Source organism: Uloborus diversus, chromosome 5 (assembly GCF_026930045.1).
Source record: "Uloborus diversus isolate 005 chromosome 5, Udiv.v.3.1, whole genome shotgun sequence".
Lineage (NCBI taxonomy): Eukaryota > Metazoa > Arthropoda > Arachnida > Araneae > Uloboridae > Uloborus > Uloborus diversus.
Window position 1 is genome coordinate 37,796,116 of NC_072735.1, and position 26,898 is coordinate 37,823,013.

General features: G+C 32.7%; 1 non-coding gene across 1 annotated transcript; it reads left to right on the plus strand.

Annotated features, from left to right (window-relative positions):
- Positions 1-3,872: 3,872 nt before the first annotated feature.
- On the plus strand, positions 3,873-3,959 carry Trnar-ucu (transfer RNA arginine (anticodon UCU)). Its single transcript is given in 2 exon segments — positions 3,873-3,909; positions 3,924-3,959. It is a non-coding gene; the product is annotated as a tRNA-Arg (tRNA).
- The last annotated feature ends 22,939 nt before the right edge of the window (positions 3,960-26,898 follow it).

Below are 26,898 nucleotides of genomic sequence, written 5' to 3' on the forward strand. Positions count from 1 at the left end.
CTATGTATGTGTGTCATATATTGTAAGACATATATTGTAAAAATATGAAGGTTTAAACTAAAGATACTTTTTTTTTTCGAAATGAGTTTTCCACGAGAATGGACGGGCTTCAAAATCTCGTGTTTATGTAACACTTTGCAGACTTTTACTTTATACTGGTTGCTAAGAGATATACCAAAATGTTAATTATAATGTTTCATTAGTTAATGGTCTACTCTTACAATATGTGTCGTAAATTTTCTAACAACATTACAAAAGCTAATTCAATAAGCTTTGAATTTTTTTTTTTGTTCAACATAGCTTCAAAATGTTTAGTACATTCATTAAGTGAAAATCAATAAGGTTATTTTATTGGGTCTCAATCGTAATAAGATAAACAAATTATTTTACAGCTTTTTTGTAGTTTTTGGAAATTTTTGTACAAGTTCTACAAATAATTGCATTCATTTATAAACGTTTTCGGAATCATTTTTAAAAATGCCGGTGAATTATTTATTCTAACACGAATTATATGAAAAATGTAATTACAATGTTTATAAACATGGTTTTTCTATAAAAGAGTTTCGAACATATTCAGATTTCTTAATTGTTTAAACTGAAGAAAAAAAGAAGGAAAGAAAGAAAGAAAAAAAATCAACTCTAGAGAGATTGATCAATTTCAAAAACATTTTGCATAAATAATGGCAGCCAAAAAAGCAAGAAAAAAATTGTTTTTTAACAGAAAAGAATGAAACATGCTTAATTTTCCACTAAATTTGAAAATGCCGTAGAGGCTGTAAGAAATGGTTCCGGTTTTGTATTACATGCTAGTATCACCTGTAAAGTGCCCATGACCTTAGAAGGGAAATATCAGACAATCCAAATTTGAAAGACTAGCCTTGTACCCAAACTTAAAGAAATTAAGAGTTAAAAAATGGAGGACTAGTTCATATTTTACGGAGGAAGTTTAATATTTTACGAAAAATTTGAAATCGAAAGCAATTCAGAAGTAAAGAATGCCAGAAAAGGACACAGAAGACACATATGCTTTAACTATTGATTTAACTGAATCAGCTGGGACAGTATGATTAAACTTACTTCGATTGATGAATATGTTATAGTTTATTATGAAAGCAGTTATTATGATTTTTTTTTGAGTAATAGTTGCTGAAATAACGATTCTAATTATGATGTGAGTGCTATGATGAAAAGTGGCCACTTAGGTTGAAAATGGTATTTAAAAAAAAACAGCAACAAAAAAAAAAAACGTGATTTATTGTGGGGAGCTACAGATGATAGTAGGCAGTTGCAGGCTATCAGATATCCTAAAGCTACAAACACACGTTGTGCAAGTATTTCTTTCTTATTATTACCAAACGTTTATTTACTGTTTACTTTTCCATTATTGTTGCTGATTCATATTCATTAAAATGAATGAACATGAAATATTGCTTTCCTTTATTACACGTTTCCTATTAATTGTATGTCTAATATTGGACTTTGATTTTAATTATTAGGCAAAAATTTTGTATTGGTCACTGCTTATGAGTTTATATTTATGTTAAAGAGGCTTAAATTCTGAGAAAACTGACATATATTTTATTTTTAAAGTGCATTCGGGCATAAGGGACAAAAGGAACTTGGTCCCTTAGAACTTTCTCTTGGCCTTAAAGTGGCCACAATTGGTGCGCCTACTCTATATCATATCAAAAAAAGTAAATCGTTTGTTTTTCCACTGCTGCGTAAAAAAAAAGAAAAAAAAAATAATTGAATTAATGTATTTCCCAAAATAAATAAAAACAATAAAATGTTAACTAAAAGAAATAATTTTCAATATCAAAAAAAAAATCGTCTGCACATATTTTTATGTAGAAACATATAGGATTTCGAGTTATCCACCGAAAACTGAATACGAGGGGGAACCTAAAAGAAACCGGACTAATGGTGTGATGCCAATACTAGATGTAGTAGAGTGTTCTCCAGCTAGATGGCTCAAGTAGAGACCTTCACAAACCAGCTGTGTAAGTGGCGTCAGTTTAGTTGATAACGTCTGGTCGTAGTGTTGGTTTTCTCAGGTGTTGTTTCTTTCCGCCTGCGAACTCATTATGGCCGATTTAAAAGAACAAACTGTAAGCTTGAAATTTTGCTTCCTGCTTGGAGAGTCGGCAATGGAATAGCTTACCAAATGCTTCAACAATCTTTCAAGACCGATGCCATGAGCCATACACAAGTTTTCGAGCGGTTTGGGCGCTTTAAACGTGGTAGCATGAGTGTTGAAGATCATGCTCGTTCTGAGCACCCTTCAACGTCTCGAAATGATGAAAACGTTGAAAAAATCCGCCAAAAAATCAACGAGAGTCGTCGTTTTACAATTGACGAAACTTTAGAAGAAGCAAGAGTGAGTTGGTGCTCGCGCGAGCGATCAGAAGTATGGTTCCTTCACCATGATAACGCTCCCGTACACTTACCCTTCACTATTAACCGCTACTTGGCCTCTCAGGGGTGGCCAGTCGTTCCTCGAACCCCGTATTCGCCAGTCCTAGCCCCCTGTAATCTTTTTCTGTTCCCGAGGATGAAAAAAATTCTGAAATCGAAGCATTTTGATGATGTAGAGGCTGTAAAAACTGCCTCGCAACGGGCACTGAACATGGTCAAAGCTAAAGAGTTCCAGGGAAGTGTCTAACAGTGGAAAAAAATAATTAGCAAGTGTATTTCATCTAAGGGTGAACACTTTGAAAGAGACAAAAGACATTTTGTGAATAAACTAATAAATAAATATTTTAGAACAAAAATCCGGTTTCTTTTGGGTCCTCCCTCGTACATAAATCAAAATTTTAGAGTGAAAATAAAAACAAGTCATATTAACAATAATTATTTCACAGTTAAAACCATGGCTGCGGAGTTGAAGTCGGAGTCATTCTCATTTTGGGATAACAGAATCCGATTCGGGAGCCGAAGATATTTAATTCAAAGACTCAGAGTTGCTTGGAATTGGTCATTTCCCTTAGAGTCCGCTACTCTGCCAATGTTTGTGGAGTCGGAGTCGGACTTATTTTGAGATAAAGGAGTCGGAGTCGAATATCCAAGATTAGGAGTCAGTCATTTTCCCTCCGTGTCTAAATTTTTGCCAAAGCTACGAAGTAAGAGTAGGGGAGTGGGGGAGTCGGAGTCCGACTAATTTTCAGGCACAGGAGTTGGAGCCGACTGATGCAAAATTCTCGGAGTCAGAGTCTGAGTTGGTTATCAAGAGCTATTTTGAACAAAATTTGATTGAAGTAAATTCGCCTTTAAGTTCGGGATCCTATATTGACTTATATTTTCGCCGTAGTCGCTAATGTTAAGGGATTTGAACTGTTCAAAATTGAACGGAAAATTGTTCAAATCAAAAAGATATTTTATATACATGTTTTTCATCAAAGGTTTTTTGCTACGAAGTTTTTTGAAGCAAATTCGCCTCTAAGTTCGGAATTGCCTTGAATTTCCCCGTAGGCGGTAATGTTAAGTTTTTTTGAACTGTTCAAAATTCAACGAAAAATAGTGCAAATCCAAAAGCGAAATGCAGGAATGAGGTGTCCTCGCCGAGATCTTTCGAACAAAAAAAAAAAAGAAAAAAAAAAGTTCGAATCGGAATATTCACTCAAAAGAGTTTGGGGAGGAGGGAGGACAGACAGACAGTCAATTTTCCCCATCTTAATACCCTAATTTACAATTTTAAATTATATTTATATATATATTTTTTTTTTCTTTTGACCTTTTTTTTTTTTTTTTTGTTTTTCGCGATATTTTCAAGATGCATTAAGCCTTCTTTCATGCTTTTTTCTTCTTTCTCTGACTTTCACTGAGAAATTAGGCTAAAAAGGATGAAAACTCTTCATTTTGCTTAAACAAGAAGTGTCCCTGTAGCGCAGTGGATAGCGCGTTGGACTTCTACTTCCTTAGATGGAATCCAAAGGTCCCGGGTTCGAATCCCGGCAGGGATGGTCGCATGTATTTTTGAATTAGGACAAAATTAAAGAGCCAAATTTTTCGAATTTAATCATTGAAATATTCAAGCACTCCATTTAACTAAAGGAAGTTAAAGTTACTTTATAAATAATTTGAAAAATAATAAACGAAAAATTTCAATCAAAGTTGGAATTTAAAAGCACATTGATGCCAAATATCTCTTATTCTCTTTAAAAACACTTTTATTCGCTTCACTTGTATGCATTTAAGTATCTGTATGTATGTAATGGAATCTTTCAATTCAATTTTCACTCACTGCCTGTGCTCGCATTCGTTTGAAATTTGGTAGGCATACTGCTAAATATAACTTTAGTAAATCTGGTGGCAATACAATATTCTGTATTCAAATTAATTAACTATTAAGTTATTCCAATTTTAACCGAAGTTTTCACATAAATTCCCTATATGATTGTAAAGAAATACTCACACTTATTAACATTATATATCTCAATCAAAAATCCCGATTTTTTTTTTTTTTTTTTTTGCCGAGGATGAGTTGTGCTTGAAGTTTCCAAGTTAATTAGAATTCGAAGAACGATTGTATTTAATTGGCTAAAATTAATTTCTAGTTAAAATGTGGGTAGGCTTTCGATTATAAGCAGCGCTTAACAAAACTTTATTAAATTTATCAAGTAAACAATATTTTAAAGAAAATGTATCTCAAGCATCTTAGTAAAAGTAATATAAATACGGTCAATATCACACATACTAGAAAGCACAAAATTAATAATTAAGGAAAATGGGGGAAGTTAAGGATTTTTCGATAATTACAGGGAAAATTAAAACATAAAGCTCATGAAAAAAATACGCTTTATTTCTCAATATCTAATTGATTATGTATACAAGTCTTCAAAGTATAAAATTAAATAAGAAATTTAATGTCAAAGAAAATCATTTATTTGTGGCATGTTCCCCCTATATATGGGGAAGATGCCACCAGTTATGGGGTAAGATGCCACACCACAATAAATAAAAAATAAGACAAACATTACAAAATTAAATGTGAATTAACAATAACTATAGAAAAACAAATCAAATTCAGTCACAATTAGTTTGCAAAAAATAATAACAGCACAGGCTCGAATGATAGCCTACACAACATTCCACTCAATGCAAATGATCAGCATGCAACCATTTGTTGCATTCAATGCACTGAATTCAGTCACACTTGGGACCTTTTTTAGCATAAAAGTACCCTTTACACACAGCACAAAAATCGTCACTATTATCCTCATCAAAAATATCACCACTGGTATCTAGAGGAATTTCTTCACCTGAGGATGACGAGCTGACATGTTTCTTTTTCTTCTGTATTTTCGAAGGTTTCTTGTTATGTGTTTACCCGCGCCTTTTCTAGGTTTCCTCAGGCTTTTCCCCGCATAGTTGCTCTCCTCTCGAACTAATATAGTTAAGACTTCTGACTTTAGTTAAGACTTCTGATGCTTGTTTTTTTTACGTCCGGATGGTTTAGGTTTTTTTGACCAGAGGAATAGGGCTAATTGCTTTTCGGCAGGAAATCCCGTGTTCTGTGCTGATGGGGGCAACCGATGATGATATTCCACTGTCACTAGTTCCGCTGGTGGAAGCAACTGTTGGTATAGGCATGTCACATGCTCCACTTGTGGCAGTTACAGCTGTATTATTGCTGAAACCATCAGAAATAGAAAACGCTTATTTGTTCTTTAGAAAACATTGTTCGTTTCTTTTTAATTTAATCCGTTTACTATGTGGTTTACTGAAATTATTATTAAAAACTGTCCACAGATTCTTTTATAATGCAGCAGATATATAAAGTTTTACATTCTGAAATAATGCTTAATAAAGGCAGAGTTGCGCACTAGGGGGGGGGGGACAACTGTTGGCTTGAGCCCGAACCTGAAGGGTACCCAAAAATTTTTTAATGTGAGGTCGAATATATGTAGAGACAGAGGGGAAAACAATACGAAGGGGGCCCACAAAAGTCATTTGTGACGGGCCCCAAAATTTCTGTGCATGCCCCTGAATAAAGGGATGCTTAAGTAAGGCTTTGTATTGACCAATCATTGAGCTATTCTTCTACCTTTGTTTTTCCAAAATATTATTCCAGTTGGTGAAACTCCAGCAGTCGTAAATTGAAGAAAAACTTCAGAGATTTTTTAAAATTTTTTTAAAGAAGTGCTGCACACAAATTTTCACGTTAAAATTAATAAAACTCAAATATACATTTCCTTCGTTTGGCTTATTATTTTTGTCCCAATGGGAGGGGTTTAACCCCAGAAACCCTCTCAAATCCTCTCCTTAGACACGGCTCTGGTACGAGACAACAAGCTTTCAACTGCAGATACTGCCGTTTACCTACACACGGCAGTATGTAGATTTAATTTGGTAATTAACTATAAATAGAGGATGTATTATCAATGAGTCGTAATTATATTAAGCTCCTTCCACTTTTTTACAAACATATTTTCGTTGCAAACCAGCTTGCTTATTTGAACAAGATCTCATGACATGTTAAAGTTCTTTATATTACTGCACGATTTCTAATGTACTTTTTTCGTCATAACCAAATCGCATTTCGAGCAAAAAAATTTAAAAAAAAAATTATTCAGTCTATTTTAATTTAATAAAGTCACTAAATAAAACTATGGGAAAATAAAAGATAGTATTTTTAAATAAGACTGAAAATAATAATCAAGTCGTGTAAAAGAATTTTTACTTTTGACCCACTTTTTCAGGCGCACTTAAAAAATAAAATAAAATAAAATAAACAAATAAAAAAATCGTTTAAACAATTTATTCATTTATACTTAATGCCTTGCAGACGAAATTCTAGTTATTTTATTTTATTTTTTTTTTCTTGCAATAATGCAAATGATTTTACTGAAACTGAATTCGGCGCTCACTATTTTCCCCGTTTTTACAGCGTTTCGATTCCTTGAATGCAGAAAACTATGAATGGTAATCCAGTCGTGTATAAGAATTTTCACGTTTGACTCACTTTTTCAGTCGCTCTTAAAAAGAAAAATCGTTTAAGCTATTTATTTACTTTTACTTAATGCCTTGTAGACAAAAGTCTAGTTTTTTTATTTTTTATTTTATTTATTTATTTATTTTGTCATAATGCAAAAAATTTTACTGAAATTGAATTCGGCGCTCACTTTTATCCCCGTTTTTTTCAGCGTTTCGAATCCTTGAATGCAGAAATACATGAATGGTAATCAAGTCGTGCATAAGAATTTTCACGTTTGACCCACTTTTTCAGTCGCACTTAAAAAGAAAAATCGTTTAAGCTATTTATTTACTTTTACTTAATGCCTTGTAGATGAAATTTCAGTTTTTTTTTTTTTTTTTTTTTTGATAATAGTGCAAATAATTTTACTGAAACGGAATTCGGCGCTCACTGTTTTCCCCGTTTTTTCAGCGTTCCCAATCCTTGAATGCAGCAAAACCGTGAAAGGGTCAGAAGCGGCCATTGATAAAGTTTTACCAGGCATTCATGTTCGGATGCCGGGGCTGAAAGTCTCTCAGTTGAACGGAGCTTGCGTCTCTCCGTCGCCATGGCAACACTGACGTCATTCAGGAAGAGCGCTCATACCCATGTGTCCGGGTCCGGCCAACAGTTGTTTGCGTCCCGAAAGCTTGAGGTATATTCACTGCTGTAAAATTCCCGTTCGTGCAAATTTCCCGGATTATCCACATACGATAGTGCACGGCAAATGTACGCAATGTATGCACAGGAAGTCTCGCGTGCAAGGGAAGCAGTCGTGAACGCACGTATGCCGGCGTTCTGTTGAAAGTGCGGAGTGAGGTGAGGTGGAGAGGGGCAGGAGGTCGTAAGGGCCCCTCAAGACGGGCACGCCGGAAGGGGCCCAAGGGGCCACGTGGCCGTTTCCCCACTGCAGCACGGATTATGGGGAGAAAACGCAAGAGCAAAGTGACTGCGAAGAGGATATGTCGCAAGACGAGAGGTCAGTTTCATATTTGTACCAGTGCTCTTAAAATGTGCATTTTAAAAATTCGCAACTGCTATATTTTGAAAATTATAATGTCTTAATTCATGTATATGCATAGCTGCAGCAGGCCATTTCAAGTTTATTCCGTTCCTCACATGCCTTTCTTGAATTTTTATTATGCAACGAATATTTAACTTCAAGCTCTTTTGGAAAAAAAAGTGTTGTTAAAAGAAGAAAAAGGAAAAAAAAACTGATAAGTGCCATTTTATATATGGACTTTTGTAAATTATTTCCATTCTTATGCAGCGTTATTACTACTATTATTATTTTACAAATACTTCATTAAATTGCCTATTAGTATAGTATGGATTCCGGTTTATTTTACATCTCGGTTAAGAATGCAGGAGACAGCACCACTACGTCTTCTAATTTTTTCGAAACTCTTGCATGCATATTGGATTTGCCACAAAAGTAGCATGTTTTGGAAATATTAGTTTATGTTTTTTTATTTAGAAGTCAATTTTATGCGTTAACAAACGATCATGTTTAAAAACAAAATGCAATTTTTCTTTGTTTTTAATCCTGTAATTTAAAAACAGTAGATCCTATTCGATCCTTCAAACATATCATTACCCCTCAAAGAAACCCATGAAGACATTAGTCCATATGTACGAAGTAATAATAGCAACACTACTTTTAGAAAGATTTTTTTACATTTTTTTTTTCTTTAATTTCATAATGCACTTTCCCCTTCCGTGTAAAACTGTTGTTTGTTGTGCAGAAGCATTTCAGCAGGAACGAAAACTGTATTTTGCAAAACCTCTCTGTATTCTCATTTATTGAAATATCTTATTGTGATTTTTTGAGCGCTGAGAATTTCCTATGCCTTTTCTTTTTGATAATAATAAAAATGTATGACATATTTTGCAGCTATGGGAGCTATGGTAAGGAAAAGTTAAAATATGTATTCCATTTAATTTTGATTATTTTTCTTACTCATCACATGAACTGTTTTCTAATTGTATCTTGTAATTTTTTTGTGCATTCTTTGAGTATTTGGGTCATTGATCCTTTTTTTTCCCCCCGATGAGTTTAAAGATTAAAATAAGTAACAAAAATATTTTTTTCTTATTACTTAAACATACAGTTAAAGAATTTAGTAAAATGTAAAATTACATGTGAAAGAATTTATTAAAATGTGAATCCACATGTGAAAGAAGAAAAAAAGGCAAAAAAAAAAAAAAAATTATTAAAAAAAAAAAAACCGATTGTATGTTGTTTATAATGTTTATGCATAATATCTCATGCGATTTTTTAAAATAAATATTTCAGATTATATTATACGTTTTTAATGAGTTTAAAATACATGTTAAAGTACTCGTAAATGTATGAACCAACTTAAATTTACCCTAAAACTGAAATTGAGGAAAGATATTGATTTTTTTTCTCTTTTCGTTCTAACTTCTATCTGCATGTGTCCATTCCTTTTTATTAAATATTATTTCATAAATTTTTGTGCGTTGAAATATTATTTCAGATAGTGCATCACAGAGAGATTATTTCTTTACACTGTACACTGCTTAGGTAGACTGAATATAAGTATGAATGAGTGGTATGAATAAGTGGTATGAAAAAAAAAACAGCAACGATTTAGGTGGAAAAATATTTTTGGTTGCTGTTTAAATCCTTTGTCCACATGCAAAATAACTTTCAATTTTTAAATAGGTATTCTGTTTGCAAGTTAAGTGCCAAACATTATTTCTACCTAAAATTGTTGATTTAGAAATAAATTGAAAAATAAATTATTAAAAGCTGCTTAAAAATCATTTTTTTCTGTTCCTGCATAACTTTGAAACATTGCTCTATATTTATAGTGTTTCAATCTCATGATCCAACTCCCCGGAAACGTTAAAATTGCATCAAAAATGTTTTTATGAAAACTCTTGCATTTTGTCAAAACTAAGTTAGCAAAATCTTTTTTTCTGCATTTATATTTATCGCTTTTAAATAGCATTGAAAAGAACCGAAGCGAAATGCTAAAATATTTTATCTGCTTCGGTTCAGGTGAAGAAACAACAAAGCATTGTTTAAATGTCATCGGACAAGGAGTTTTATGTTGATCCTTCAATATTCTCCAGATTACAGCTCTGACGTCAGCACCTGAGCTAAGGCCCTTGCTCTGACGTCGTAATATTGGCCCCGCCCCTGATTCCCGGTCTTTGAGAAACAGCTGGAATTTGAGGACTAATGCAAGGGTGGGAAAAGTTTTACTGTGAAATTCAATTTCACTTAAAAATTGCAAAGAAAACAAACAAATAAAGGGAACCTAGATAATAATAGCTAATAGTTGTCAGTGAGATGTACATTCATATGTATTTTCGATGAATTATTTATGACCAATGCCCCGCGCAACACTTTCTTCCCTTATTTAGCAAGCGTTCGTATAAATGAGCTTTGACGAAAGGCTTAGTAATAAAAGGCTAAAGTTTTTATAAGGCGTCAAGAATTGTAGATATTATAATAGTTGCAATAGGTATGTCATCTGTATTTGTGTTCCTTAATTGTTTTTAGAAATACCAAAAATATTTTTGCTAAACTGCCGTGCTTAGCACAAAAGTCGTATCTGCATTTAAAAAAAAAAATTGAGTTACGGCTACCAGCTAGTTCTTTGCCACACGTTTCACTTAAATACAACTTTTTATGATCATTTGTGAATGGGAAATATTTTTTTAAAAAATTCTGAAAAAAGTTGCATTTGAATCAAATACACGGACGCACAAAACTTTTAAACGGTAATTTCTCCTTTTTAATTCGGCTGCCGATACGGGTTTTCGCTTAACACGGCAGTTTAAACAGCGTAAAAATTGCTTTTTACACAGTTTTCCTCATTATTTTTCTGAAAGTACGCACAAATGATGTTAATTTAGAACTATATTAAATTCAAATGCGACAACAAGTTTTCAGAAAATTCCATGCTACTTTCCTCTTTTCGTATCAATTTTTATAGTATTTTTTCATTTAGAAACAAGACTTGGGAGAGGGCGAGCAAATGGCCGAGCTAAGGTTTGATATTTTTTAAGCTGACTTTCAAGGGACATTAACCATATCAACGTCGGCAGTTATGTTTTTCTATGTACTTGCAACATACTTTAATTAGCAAATTAAATGACCACTCATGATTAAATTAAGGGACGGACGTGAAAAAATACTATGATTTTTCGAAAAAAAATTTCAAATGGCTACTTAGATTCTATTGAAGAATTAACCAAAAAAAAAAACTGCACAAATGTACCAAAAGAAGTTTCGTTATAGAAAAATCTCTAAAGTGAAACGCAAAGAGACCTTTTTTAAATTACATTTTTTCCGGTTTTCACAAGCAAAGCAATTTTCTTTCTGTATGCACCACATGTAAAAATATAGGCTCAAAAGAAATAACTTAAGCATTGGATCCATTATTCTGCATGTGTGACAATGCCTTACGCATGCATGTGTGACAGTGTTTCTGATGAACTAATGTGAAAAGTTTCCTTAAAATTTTACTCAAAAATGAGTATTTTCACAAGAGAAAACCCTATCAAAAATACTTAGAATATTTGTTGTAAATTTAAAATACACACACATTTAGGGAGCTAGTACCATAGCAATCGGGTCCGGCTTGAAAAAAAGGGAGTTAAACTTTTTTGGGCAAACTTATTGACAAAAATGGGAGGAGCCTACGGCACGATCGGCAAGAGGGCCCCGTAATAAATATGGGGCTCATGAAAACAAAAGCGTGGGTGTGTGATATCAGTTGTCTTACATTTTTCATCTTTAGATAGTCGTTGATGCAGAATTTTTTCAAAAATATAAGAATATCCCACGTAAAAAATCAATCTACTTAATTTGAATGATTTTTACTGAAGCTAAAAAGAATAGGATTGATAATCAACAGACAAAAAGGATAACTTAATCTTATTTTCCAGTGTTAATGGTTACAACTAAGATTTGAAATAAACTTGAGGGAATTTAAGAACTTCAGAACGGAACAACGACCTGTCTACATACCTCTCAAACCCAGATTTTTTATGCGTTTCTTAGCAACCTTTAGTAAATATAATTTTCTCTCCTAACCTTCATTTTTCATAAGACGAACAGTCTAAAGTGGAAAAAAAAATCTACGATTGTCTTGAAATTTTTTTTCGATATATAGAGATATTTTCGTTATATAGAAACAATTTTGCTATGTAATGAACATTGAAATTTGCTGGGATTTCGATGCATAGAAAATTTCGATATGCGGAAGTTCGATATATGGAGGCTCGACTGTATTTAGTACTTTATGACCTCCCTCCCCCCCCCCCGATGGACACCCCTGGTTGTGGGGCATTTTATCACTGCTGAACATACCCTACAGTCAAAGACTATCTTTGACTGTACACACAGTTGGGAGCACAGTTGGGAGAGTAAAGCGTAAGGTGGCTAGGTGTTGTTTACCAGGGGCTCGGGTAAAAGACATTAATATGGTTGCTGAAAAGAAGGGAGTATTGAATAAGGAGGACATGGTTACTTTGTGGGTGGGAACAAATGATGTAGGCCACAGTAAAAATGAGGAGTTTTCTAGGGAATGGGAATCCCTGTTGGATAAAGCAACCAGCTTTTCGACGAATGTCCAAGTGGTTGGTTTGCTTCCCAGGTATGGAGTGCATAGGAGCTGGCTAAATCAACGTGCGAGGTGTATGAACTTGCTACTGAAGTCAATTTGCGAAAAGCGCAGTATCAGGTTCATTGATGTATGGAGTCACTGTAAACGGGATTGGATTGCTAGGGATGGCCTGCATCTGAGCTCTACAGGGGTCAAAATGGTTAGTGGATTAATTTTAAGGGCTTCGGAGTCAAAAAACTAAGTTGGAATGGGGGGCATGGTTCAAGCACCAGGTATCGAGAGAATGAAATGTTTTTGGGTATTGCTAGAAATGGAAATAAAGTGACAAACAAGAGTAGTAATGTTAACAATTGTAATTTAGGAAATTTCAGGGTGTTAAATAAAAGCAACTTAGGCATGCTTAAAGTTTTCTATACCAATGCTCGCAGTATTAGGAACAAGATGGATGAATTGAAAAGCATAGTTATGGATGAGAAGTTGGATGTTATCGGAATTACAGAGACATGGGCTACAGAATCTGATGCAGAGTTATTACATATTGCTGGGTATAATTTATTCAGACAGGATAGAGTAGGTAAAAGAGGTGGTGGGGTTTTATTTTATGTTAGAGACAATTTTATTTGCAATGAATTGGTCATAAATGATAAGCCTACTGATATTGATATGGTTTGGCTGGAGTTGATGAGCAGTAAGGGCATAAAGCTACGCTTTGGAAACATTTATAGGCCACCTAATTCAAACCAGGGACAAGATGAACAGATGTACCGTATTATTAGTGACATGTCTAGTAAGGGATCCGTTATCATAATGGGGGATTTCAATTTTCCGGGTATTGATTGGAATAATTTTTATCCTGGTAATGGCAAAGAAGAGGAATTTTTAAAAGTAATTGGTGACTGTTTCTTAGATCAAGTTGTAACTCAGGGAACTCGAGAGGAGGCCATTTTGGATCTAGTTTTTTGTGACATAGGTAGTTTTGTTCAGGGGTTGAGTGTAGGGGAGCATATTGGAGATAGTGATCATAACAGCATTAGGTTCCGGGTTAAATTTGAAGTGTGCAAAGATGATAATTTTAGGTTTGTGCCCAATTTCAGAAATACCAATTTTGTTGCACTTAGGCAGAGCTTGAAAGAGGTTTTTTCGTCAGGGTTGGAAAATAACGACGTAGATCAGCAGTGGACGGAATTTAAGGATAAACTTGCTAAAACCGTTGGGGACTATGTTCCATTTAGGAGAAAAGGTGTTAGTACCAAAATTTGGCCCATGTGGTTCTCCAGGGAGACTAAAGTAGCTCTTAATTATAAGCAAGCCACTTTTCGTAAGTTTAAAGAAACTGGTCAGAGTGCGGAGAGGCTCCAGTATGGTAAGGCAAGGCGAAATTTTAAGTATTTGGTACGGATTCAGAAAAGGGAATTGGAGCAAAGGCTGGCAGATGACATTGATGGGAACCCTAAGAGGTTTTTTGCTTACGCTAATTCTGGGAAAGCTCGAAACAGTCAAATTGGGCCTTTGGTTGATGAGCATGGAAATTTAATCCAAAACGATAGGGATATTGCAAATGTTCTAAATAACTTTTTTTCCAGTGTGTTTAACGATAACTGTATCTCAACAGTTGACACTAACAAGACACAAGCTATTATACAGCTTGAGGATTTTGTATTTTCCAGGGAGGAGGTTTTATTTCATTTGAAAAAGATTAAAGCAACTAAAGCTCCGGGACCAGATAATATTTATCCAAAAATTTTAGTTGAATGTGCAGAGGAATTAGTGGATGTTATTTTGAATATTTTCAATGCTTCTTATAACTCGGGGACGGTGCCAGAGGACTGGAAGCTGGCTAACATAACGCCACTCTTCAAGAAGGGGTCTAAAGGTATTGCTGGGAATTATAGACCTGTAAGTTTGACTTCGGTGATTTGTAAGATTTTCGAAACTTTGATCAAAATTAAGATCATGATGTTCTTAGAGACTAATAGTCTGTTGACTAGTTTGCAGTATGGTTTCAGGAAAGGTAAATCCTGTACTACTAATTTATTGCATTTCTACGACAAGGTTACCTCAGCTTTAGATAACAAAAAATGTGTGGATGTTGTTTATATTGATTTTCAAAAAGCTTTTGACAAGGTACCGCATGTTGCTCTTCTCAGCAAGTTAGCTGACATTGGAATAGGAGGAAAAACTTTACTTTGGGTTAGAAATTGGCTTACTGGTAGGAAGCAAAGAGTAGTTGTGAGAGGAAATCATTCTAATTGGAGTGATGTTTTAAGTGGGGTTCCTCAGGGATCAGTTTTAGGGCCTCTTTTGTTTATTATATTTATGAATGACATCAATGAAAATATTTCTGGAAGCATGAATTGTTTTGCTGACGATGTAAAAGTTATGGGGATTGTCGAAAATGAAGAACAAGTAAAACAGCTGCAAGAGGATTTAGATCATATTACTAAGTGGGCAGATAAATGGGGTATGGCAGTTAATGTAGGGAAATGTCAAGTGCTACACTTAGGTCATGGAAATAAGCGTATGAGATATCGTTTACAGGGTTCAGTCATAAATCAGGCAGAAAATGTTATGGATCTGGGTGTCTTTATAAATCAGGACTTCAAGTTTAGTCAACAGTGCAGTATTGCTAGTAACAAAGCCAACAAAATGCTTGGGTTCATCAATAGATCTATTTCAAACAAATCTAAGAAAGTTCTTCTGCCTTTATATAGGAGTTTAGTAAGACCTCATTTGGAGTATGCTGTTCAGTTTTGGTCGCCTTATCTGAAGAAAGATATTTTTGTATTGGAAAGGGTTCAAAGAAGGGTAACTAAATTAGTAAGGGGACTCTCAGATTTAGATTATGATACCAGACTTAATAGGCTTAACATGTATAGCCTGGAGCAAAGGAGAGTCAGAGGGGACATGATTCAGTTATTTAAATTTATCAAAATGAAAGATGTAAATGGATTAAATTTTTGCGGGGAAAGCAGGACAAGGGGTCATTGTTTTAAGCTATTTAAATCTCAGGCTAACTTGGAAATCAGGAAAAACTACTACTTTAGCAGGGTTGTGGGCACTTGGAATAGCTTACCGGAAGAGGCGGTAATGAGCAAGGGAGTGGATAGCTTTAAGAGGGCCATTGATCTTCATTGGGGACTAATTAATTGACTAGGACCAGCCTAGCTGGGCCCAGTGCCTGTTGCTGGTCGTCACATTTGTATTTGTATTTGTATTATTTGTATTTTACTTTTCAGTTCATATTGCAGCAAAAGCGTGTTTTTTAGGGGTTTGTTTTCTTTTTCTATTTGTTTAACTATAATATTTTGACAGATTTCAATCACTTGCGAATTTTAAAACGTTCGACAGTTCCAAGCGCAGTTTAAAGATGCAGAGATGTGGAAGAGAAATAAAATTCTCAAGATCTGGGCAAGAAGACTAATAATGATGTAACTAACAATTATTGAAATTTTTCACCTTTTTGTAATTTCTACGATTTAAGATTGTCGGTCATTAATCTTAAAAATAACAAAGTAAAAAACAGGATAATTATTACTTCATTTGGTCCTTCAATAACCATTTCCTCGGAGCAATTTCTTAAAAAGTGGGATAAAAATCGTCTGTTGAAAATAAATAAATCAATAAATTCGCAAAACAAACTATAAGAGGCGCTGCAGTGACAGACTAATGGCGACTGAAGAAGGAAAAACCAAGATCGATTTCTTAAATCACCATAAAGTGGATACAATTGATTGTACATTACTAGTATACAGACAACACGATACAGACAAGCAGGAAAGTATATACAAAGAAACTACGACCAGAACTTGAGCGCGGAAGATTTTTTTTTCCTTGTTTCTTCTAAACGCACTCTTTTTCTTCAGTCACAGCACATATGTGAAAGAAACCTCCATTCTAGATTGCCCAAAAAAACTCTATTTTGAAAATATGTTTTATCCGTAAAGTATACAATAAATGTACCTTTTTTCATCAATAAAGCTCAAATCCCAAGAATTTCAAGCAAAACCCCAAGACCTCTATTGAAAATCCAAGATCTTGGGCAAAAAACCCAAACTTTGGGAGCCCTGCCGCCCTGATTGGCATCAATTTGCAAGCAACATGGAAAGTAGGACACAAAGTTCCTCAACCCAACACAAACTTGAGCAAAGCGCCCTTAAAAAAGATCCCTGAAAGAGCCTTATGGAAACTGAGCAACGAATGAATGAAAATGGTTTCACATTCACATCTTTCCTCAAGTCATTCACTCTTCCATTGATAAACACGGAAGAAAACGCGGGCCAGTTCAAATTTCCCTCCACACCCTCCGCCCTCGCAACCAGGATCTATTTTTAGATCTCGCTCCGAGAGAGGCTGTGTGGCAAATATCAAAGGACAAACTGAATCGATCCGTCGTTTACGTTGACCGATTCCTTCCTTCAACCGGTTAACGCCCTGATTCTTTTTCCTCACCTGAACCAGATTTAGGCTTTGTTTTTTCTTTTTTACCAGAAGTTTTTTTTTTTTTTTCCTCTCATGGAATTTTCGGATGGTTTATTTCATGCATTGCTAGGTTTTCTTTGAGATGATTTCAGGGAAAATTTATCAAGATTTCCTACTGTGGAAAGGATGCAGCAGAATGTGGGTCACAGTTAATTTGTTCACTTTAAGCATGCGTGAAGGAAGTTTCATATATTTTTCTTATAAAAAAAGTGTTAACCGATTTCTTCCTTCAACCGGTTAAAGCGCTGATTCTTTTTCCTCACCTGAACCTGTTTTAGGTTTCGTTTTTTTTTTTTTTCTTTTTTTAAACAGAACTTTTTTTTTCTCTCATGAAATTTTCGGATGGTTTATTTAGTGCATTGCTAGGTTTTTGTTTTCTTTGAGATAATTTTATGGAAAAATTATTAAGATTTCCTACTGTGGAAAGGATGCAGCAGAATGTGGGTCACAGTTAATTTGTTCACTTTAAGCATGCGTGAAGGAAGTTTCTTATATTTTTCTTATAAAAAAAGAGTTAACCGATTTCTTCCTTCAACCGGTTAAAGCGCTGATTCTTTTTCCTCACCTAAACCTGATTTAAGTTTTTTTTTTTTTTTTTTTTTTTTTTTTTTTTTTTTTTACCGGAATTTTTTTTTTTCTCTCTCTCTCTCTCTGATGGAATTTTCGGATGGTTTATTTTGTGCATTGCTAGGTTTTGGTTTTCTTTAAGATGGGTTGACTTTGGTTTTCAAATCTTTTTCCTCGCCCAAAACCGGTTTGTTCTTTTTTTTTTCTTTTTTAACTAGAAGAATTTTTTTCCCCTATGACTTATTTAGGAAATTGTTAGGAGTTGTTTTGATTTGTTTTTCCTCGAAAAGATTTTGGGGAGATATCCTAGTGTGAAAAGATGCAGTGGAATGTGGGTCACAGTTAGTTTGCTCATTTTGAGCATGCGCATAAGGAGCTTTCTTATACTTGAGTTTAAAAAAAGAGTGTTAACCTGTAGTATTAAATTTATAAGAAGTTCGTCTGTAAGAGACACAATTTTGCAATAGAAGTCATTTAGTTTTTTATATAGATTTATTTAGGTTGGGTTTCACTATTTTTTTCAAACGACCTAAATATACATAGTTTTTCTGAAATCAAATTTGCTGTTGAAGTAAAACATTAGTTTTTAATAAGTATGTTCCAATTCAACTTCATCTTTCATAATCCGCTTTCTTTACTCATTTTCAACATTTTCTTCTTTTTTTTTGACATTTTGACATAAACGACTATGACATAGAATCGTTGAAAAGTGTAACAAAACGTACTCCTAAGTAAGTAGGAATTAGTTACAAATTGCATATCAAAATGAAAAAAGAAAATCTTCTGATTGGGTCATATTTTAAGCATGACTAATTTTGTAATTAAATTGTGTTGATTTAATGCAGTGGTGCCGAATCTATGGCCTGTGGGCCACATATGGTCCGCTAAGTTGATATGTGTATCCTGTTGTACTTCTCAATTTTTCAAATCCAAAAACCACTATTAGCTACAATGTCACAAATTTGGAGCCAAATATTCAGAAGTTAGTTTCTGGAAAAAATGCAAATTTCGCATTGATAAAATAAGTATCGAGAAACGGTAACAAAAAGTCTTGGTTTATAATTTTATTTCCTTTTCAATGTTTTCCCATGCTATTTAGAAAATTTTGAAAAATTTCAAATATTTTTATATTTGTTCTCGCCCGCGAGAATCCAAATTATAAATAAATAAAAAAGAGAAAAGAAAAGAAAAAGTATGTAAAGTATTTATTCTATAATAGTTAATTTAATAGTTATCAAAGTTTCACGTTTCTAACGTGGGGAAAAAGAGAGAGAGAGAGAATTGCATTTTCTACAATATTTGAATGTTCGATTGCATGAGAAAGTGAATGAAAATGCCTAATAACGAAAGCTAAGAAAGAACCAATCCGCTTTGCTATTTATTACTAATGTGAAAAAAGCATGTATGGTTCAATCATCAATGGCATCAATGCCTCTCCCCATTAAGAATTTTTTTTCTTCATTTCAAATGCCTCAACTTGTTAGAAAGAATTTTGCTTTAAATTCGAAGAGTCATCGCAAAGGGTTTTAATTTCAAACAACACACCGTGTAAAACCAACAAAAACATATTCCGTATACGGGAAGAGTCAGGGAAAATGGGCAGCTACATTTATATGTCGAAAAAAAATGAAAAATTATCTCTAGTGGAACCAGTAGATGTAACTATGGTCATAATAGAATCTGCTACATCTACTGGACAAGTTAAAAATAATTTTTCAGGTTTTATTTCAGCATATAAATGCAGCAGTTCCATTCCTCCCAAACACTCTTTTATTTATAAGGAAGAGTATAGATAATTTCTAAAAAATAAATGAATGAATGAATATCTAAAATAGTAAAATAAAATAATAATAGTAACAGTAAATTAATAAATACAAATACTTATAGTATGTACTTATAGTATACTTATAATTTAGCTTATAGTATGCGTTACATTCTGCATTTCAACAGCAGACATTCGTGATGTCTATTTATTGTAATCGCTCAAAATTTCACAGTAATAGAGAAATGAATTATTTTTATTTGTAATTTATGAAGCTGTAAGAGAAAATAATCGAAAATTACTCATTTAAGAATCTCTATCAAGTGCGAATATTCAACAGCACAAAGTAAAATAGGATTGACTAAAAACATTTTACCAAGTACGAATATGAGCTTAGAAAATTCTTCTTCTGTGGGGAAAAAAAGCTACAATTTCAAAAGAAAATTTACACTGCATGTCAAACTGGCTACCAAATGAGAACACAAAACATAAAAAATTTACATGGGCCATAGTTTAGTTTCTACGTATAGGGCACATTGCATTTTAAATTTCGAACAAAATGTTTGGAAATATTTATTATTTTCTATTAAAAAAATTAAGAGTTTCAAAGTTATTTTATTGTTTAATTAAACTGTGTAACTGATATTAAAGAAATAAAAATTAAAAACATACGTTTTCTAACAGAGAGCAGTTTACTAAATATGTACTTTTCAAAATTGGATAAATCAAAATAAAATATATTTTAAATTCATTTATAAAACATAGACTGAATTTAAGTAAGAATATGCTTACAAATAAGAATTTCATATACTCACAACTTCGGTTCCAATAGAAATGCTCACACGCACAAATTGTTATTGTTGTTGTTGTTATCATTATTTTATTATTTTAAAAATATTCGTTTTTGAAATATTTCATCGTGATTTCCTTAAGTTAAGACCTTGTTCGATTTTTAATAAAAAAAAATATTCTAAATTCGATAGAATTGTTTCAAAGAAAAAGAATCATGATGTTTAAAAACACCGTCTTATTAATCTTCTGAAATTCTTCCAAATATATTTCAGAAAACAAACCAGTACAAAAAAAGTGAAAAAAAATTCATAATGACCTATCCAAACATTCCAATTCTCGGGAATGAAATATTCCAGAACAGACGATATTTCCGACGTCTGTATCAACAGCTGAACGAATAGTTGAGTGCGAGAGATATTTTTCCCGCCTTTTTGGCGAAGCAGCGAGCTAGTCAGTAGCGAAAGGTCAGAGGTAATAACCACCTAGACGTTGTTTAAAAGGACCCCATCCGGGTGACTATCCGGCTGGGTTTTCCTGGACCCTCCTGGCACAGACACCGGCCAATTGTATGTTTTCCCTAACAGAATCCGGAAGGTATTATCCACAGAGCAGAGGTGAGTGAAAAGATTTATGATGTCGGCAGCAACCGCCTGTTGATTGTAAAGCGCCAAGTTAACTTGTTACGTTTTCGTGATGTATATTCCAATCATCATTCAGAAATATTTTTGCTTATTTTCTCATTGATATTTCATTCATGAAAATGTAAAAATATATTAAATTAAGATAATATGATGAGAATATATGTTCAATGTAGAATTTTGGAAAATGTCAAATGAGCATCGAGCGTAGCAGACGAATTTTACTCTGATGGCTATTCTGCACAGCAAATGAGAGTTGGAGAAAAAAAAAAGGGGGGGGGGGGGATTTTTTGCTACTATGATGCAAAGATTGTTAACTCAACTGAACGTCAAGCACATATTTAATCTGTTTTGGGGAATTGGAAGCTATCACTTCGTTTTAAATAAATTCTCTCTCTCTCTCTTTCTCTCGCTCTTTTTTTCATGTTGATCCATTTAAATTAGCATCATGTGTTTAGCAACATAAATATTAATATTTGGTTAAATCAGGTTACAAATTTTGAACAGCGGCATTACTAATATTGATTACTAATATTAATTAGTCATGACGCTGCTAACATTAATATCTACGTAATTTTAGAATGATTTTTAATGTTTTGGTGTGACATTTAATGTTGGACAAAATACGTTGTTTGTATAATGTATTTGTATCTTCAACTACACATAACAGTAAAATGCATATGTTTGATATTTTCTGTGTGAATTCTATAAATTCTTTACAAATTTAAATTTGATAAAAGTTACAATTTTTATTCACTTGTAATCTAAAAAAAAACTTGTTTATGATTTTGGGCTTCTAAAGTCGGCAAATTGTTTCCAACGTGGATGCGTTAGTTTGTTTATTTGTGTGTGTGTGTGTGTGTGTGTGACAAATAACAATAGCACAGATTGAGCGTTCGATTCAAATCACACATCAGCTTTTGTATGTGACCAAACAACTAATAAAGGGACTGAACATTTAATTGAAAATTTTTCAAACGCACACACATACTACCCATACCTTTGTTGGCTTTTTCCGTCAAAAAAAAAGAAAGAAAAGAAAAAAGAAAGAAAGAAAACTTGAATATTGTGTTGGTAAACAATATATTTTTCAACAAAATCCATTTTCATGAAAATTTATTATTTAAAAGTATATCATAGATAGATCTATATTATATTATGATTTGCTTCTTTTCACAATTTTAGAAGCAATTAAAAAATAAATAAATAAATAAGCAGAAAATGACATGCTTTCTTTGCATTTAATAGTTTGTACCGATATGCTATACTGCCGTGCTAAGGACAAAAGTCATATCTGCACTTTTTATCAAAATTGAGTTACGGTCACCAGGTGTTTCTTTGTCACATATTTCACTTAAATATGTACAATGTCTTACAGTCATATGTTTTTGGGAAACATTTTTAGAAAAATTTTGAAAAAGTTGCATCTGAATCAAATGCATAGAGGCTCAAAACTTTAGCTAGCAATTTCTCATTTTGAACTCTGTTGCAGATACAACTTTTGCGCTTAGCACGGCAGTATACCCATAAATATAAAAATCAATTATAAATTTATTTCTGTTATATCTTGGTTGTGTAATTTTTAAATACGTAAAGTAGTTTTCAAGTAACTTCGTTTGTCTCTCTCCGAAGTAAAAACGCAACCAGAATCTACCAGATGGCGCCACGGTTTTTGAGATTTGTTTTTTAAAATTTATTTATTTTTACATTATTATAAATCAGTATTTTTATACTTTCCGTATTGAACTGCACATAAATGTGAATCTCTTACCTTCCGAACCGACAAAACTGTAGAGCCTATGTGTGACAATATGAAACATCTATTATCCTTGAGTTTTTTCTCTGACGTTTTACCCCTTTTTCCGCCTAAAGATTACAATTTAACTTTAGTGTTGATTTTTTAAAATCAAAAACGTATGTATGAGTAGTAATACTAATAAAAATAATAAAATCCTCAAATCTTTACTAATAATAAAGCTGAGTGCCTAGACCGTTCGGCCGTTTTTCATGAAATTTGGCACAAATTAGTTTGTAGCGTGGGGGTGTGCGTCTCGAAGCGATTTTTCGAAAATTCGATGTGGTTCTTTTTCTATTCCAGTTTTAAGAACAAAATTTTCATAAGATGGACGAGTAAATTACGAAATTATCATAACGTGGAACCGTAACATGGGCACAAGCCAATTGGCGAGATACGAAATTATCATAACGTGGAACCGTAACATGGGTACAAGTTTTAGAAGTTCTTTAACAAAATAATTCTGCAAATGTGCAATTGATATGGAAACCAATCATACTAGTATCATTGAACACGCTTAAACATGTAATTGAAGCAAATGGAAAACCCATTGAGTAACTCCTGCGATAAAATTAACTTTTTTCTCCCAGAATTTTTTCTTTTCTTTTTTTTTTTTTTTTTTTTTTGTCATTATGTTTCAAAATTTGATGAATTAAAATTTTTTAAAGTAAATGAATATGGAAAAAAGGAAAAAAAAAGAAAAAAAAACAGAAATGGAAAAAAAAATGCATCACAAAAATCTCATTTAAAGCGTAGGTTTAATTAAAAGAAGGGAGAGAGAGAGGGAGAGAGAGAAGCCTTTCTGAAATTCTCTGTGTGAATGGAATGTGGAAATGAATGCAGGTCACGTTGGCGGCGCTGCATTCGCAACACGCGAACGATTTTTCCTTCGGAAGAGATAGAAGAGTTCTGAAAGAACTGCGAAAGAAAGAAATTTCTCAATGATTTCGATGTTTATAAATCAGTGATATTTTTGCAAGCTAAATCGAATTACAAGCACATGATATGTATCGAGAGGAAGCCATTAACTGTTAATTGATAACTGCAATACATTAAAAATTTGTTTCTCAAAATATTATTTATTCACATAATAATAATAGTAGTAATGATAATAATAACACTAATGATAATAATAGTAGCACTAATACCAACAACAATAATAATAATGATAATAATAATATTAACAACAACAACAACAATGATAACAGCACTAATAATAATAATAATAATAATAATAATAATAATAATAATAATAATAATAATAATTACAATAATAATAATAATAATAAAAATAAAAATAATAATGATAACAATAATAATAATAATAATAATAATAATAATAATAATAATATCGGTAATAATAATTATGTTGATAATAATAGCAAATTATTTTCAAGAAAAAAAATTGCGGTTCTTAACATAAATTTTAAGGATGTATTTTCTAAATTTAGATTTATTTTCTCCTCTTCAATTTTTTTTTAAATTTAAGTTCTACAAATGAAAAGATCGAAGTAGCATGGACAGGGAATTTAACTGTAAATGTAAATTTTACACAATGGGTAAAGAGTAGTATATGTTCCACTTTATCCCTCTATTCGAATAATAAAGGAAAAAACGTTTCTGCATTTCAAATAAAAAAGAAAATGAAATTTAAAAGATATATTTTAGAGTAATATCAGCAATGCTAAATGGATGTTTTTGTTTGTGAGAAACAATTTTCGTTTGACATTAATATTTCAATAAAATCATTTTTTAGCTTCATAGCTTCAAACAGTATATTTAATTGATGCCTGGGCTTAATATCTAACGAAAGAAGTGCGAAAGCTTTAATGTCCTTAAATCCCATTTTAATATATAAACAGTCTGAATCCCATTTAATTTATAAAAATTCACGCGAAATTGAAAATAAGTGCAAAAGCTGAGCTACTCAGAGCTTCCTCTCAAATTAAATTTTAGTTAACACTGAAACGCAATCTGAAATAATTTGAGCAATCGCAAACCAAAACAAACCAACTGTAGAACTAACTGCAGCTTTATATTAAATTTAAATGGATTGCAGGTCTCGACAAGAGAGCAGAGAATTCTGAAACTGTTCACAGGAATTCTTGACCAAGTTGCTTTTGTGAATGGAGAAATTAGGTCAATCCAGGTCAACGTGACATTTCGTTACCCAGCTGACCTCTTCGCTTGTACGTGATGCGGAGCTCAAATCTGATTGGCCCGGACGTATCCACCTCTCTCCCTCACAATCTGGGCAAAGATCGAACTCAAGTTTCGTCTGAGTGCTACCAGGGCCTCGGAGCTATTTTTAGAAATGGGAAGAGTTTTTCTTTTTTTTTTTCCCGCTTTATCTCCTCTGTTATAGCAGCCATCTTTTCGAGTTTTGAATTGCGAGGAGGCTGTTGGGATGCAGGCACTGATCTCTCATTGGCGGAGCGCTCCGTTTGACGTCAATACGACGTCACCTTGTTTACTTCCATGTAGGTGTGGGTGGAAACATTAAGGGGGGAGAACAAGAGCAGAATTCTTGCAAAGTATATTTCTCTGTCTTGTTACCATGGGATTACTATACTTGGGAAAATTTAATGCTTAAGAAGAGATGGTTTCTAGCAGATCATTATGATTTATTTTCTTGCTTTTCATTTTTTTTCTTTTCTTTTTTTCTATTTTATAATTTAAATGTATTCAAATAGCATAGGATGAAACGTAGAAAAAGAAATGTGTCTAATAAATAATAACGTTTTTAAATTATCCCCAAAAATGTATAATATTTGCAAAAATAAAATTTCTAAGCCGTATGATTACATCATTTACGCAACCTATGCGCATGATAAAAATCTAGAGCATAACTTAATCAAATTTCTTTCACTATTTAAAACTGCAGAGATATTTGTATGAACATATATTTGAAAGAAAATTCGTAGTTTTATTAATATAAATTGTGCACTCCAAATACAGTACTTGCATCTTAAACGCTTTATGTTAAAATACATTCATGCATTGAATTTATTTCGGTATTTAAAATTGAAGAGAAATTTGTATAAACATTAATTTGGAGCAAAAGTTTCGGTAGTATAAATATTAATTATGCACTCTAAATACAATGCTTTTACCTTGCACATTATATATTGAAATATATAAATGCATTGAATTTCTTTCAATAATTGAAATTTCAGAGATATTTGTACAACGAATAATTTTGAACAGAAAAAAAAAGTCTGAATGCATATATATATAAATTATGCCCTTTAAGTACAACTTTTCACCTATAAATTAATATATACCTATGCGTTTAAAATATAAGTGCATAATTATATATTAAAATTTTGTGTTTATTATTATAAGTTTTAAGAAATATTGCAGAACTCAGATAAATGAATAAAACTAATAAAAGTAATTTTTTTTAACCACACTTATAGTGGGTTAAAAAACGTACCATTCAACGTGTTCATAATTTTTAAACACATCGTTTCACTCTACATAATTTTGAAAATTGTAAAAGTAATCTTTTTTTCTAAAACGTTTAATACATTTGTCGCTTCCAGATCTATGAATTATTTTTAGTTAAGCATTACTATTAAAAAAAAAAAAAAAACAATTTTTTTTAATTTACCTAGTAATAGGTTATTATCATGATGATACATTAAACGATGTCTATAAGCGTAAAACATTTTTTTTAATGATACATAGTCCTTTAATTAAGTAATGAAAATATTCATTCAAAATAAATTGTGCCAATAAAACAATGTAAGCGTAGGTTCAGGCAACAATTTTAAACCAGTATTTTAATTTTTGCAACAGATTTTACTGGCAACAAAATGTGCAATTTATGCATGGGAGATTTTACTGAAAAAAAATCTGCCTTTCCCTTAATACGAAAAGAGAATTGGAACCGAAAGGCTTTCAACTCTCCCTTCAGCTTAAAAGATGCTCAATGAAAATGATGAGCTGACCTGGGATGACGTCATCCATTCACTTCTTCTTTCGAGCGATCGAAATTCCAGTGAACAGGCAAGTGTCGCCCTCTCGGGATGGAGATTAAAATCTTCATTCATGATTTACGAAACAATTAGTCTGATGAGAATGAAAGCTTTTTACAGAAAGATGTAAATTCAAAGGCACAATAAATGCAAGGAAAAAAAATTGCATTTAAAATACAAGTGACAAGTGCTCATAAAAATAAATATTTGGTACCTGAAAGACATTAAGAAATTACACATGTACGTGTAAATGTATATGCAATGCGTATTATACACACACGTGTGTGTATGATACAAATAATGCATATACATACGCCAGCTGTAATG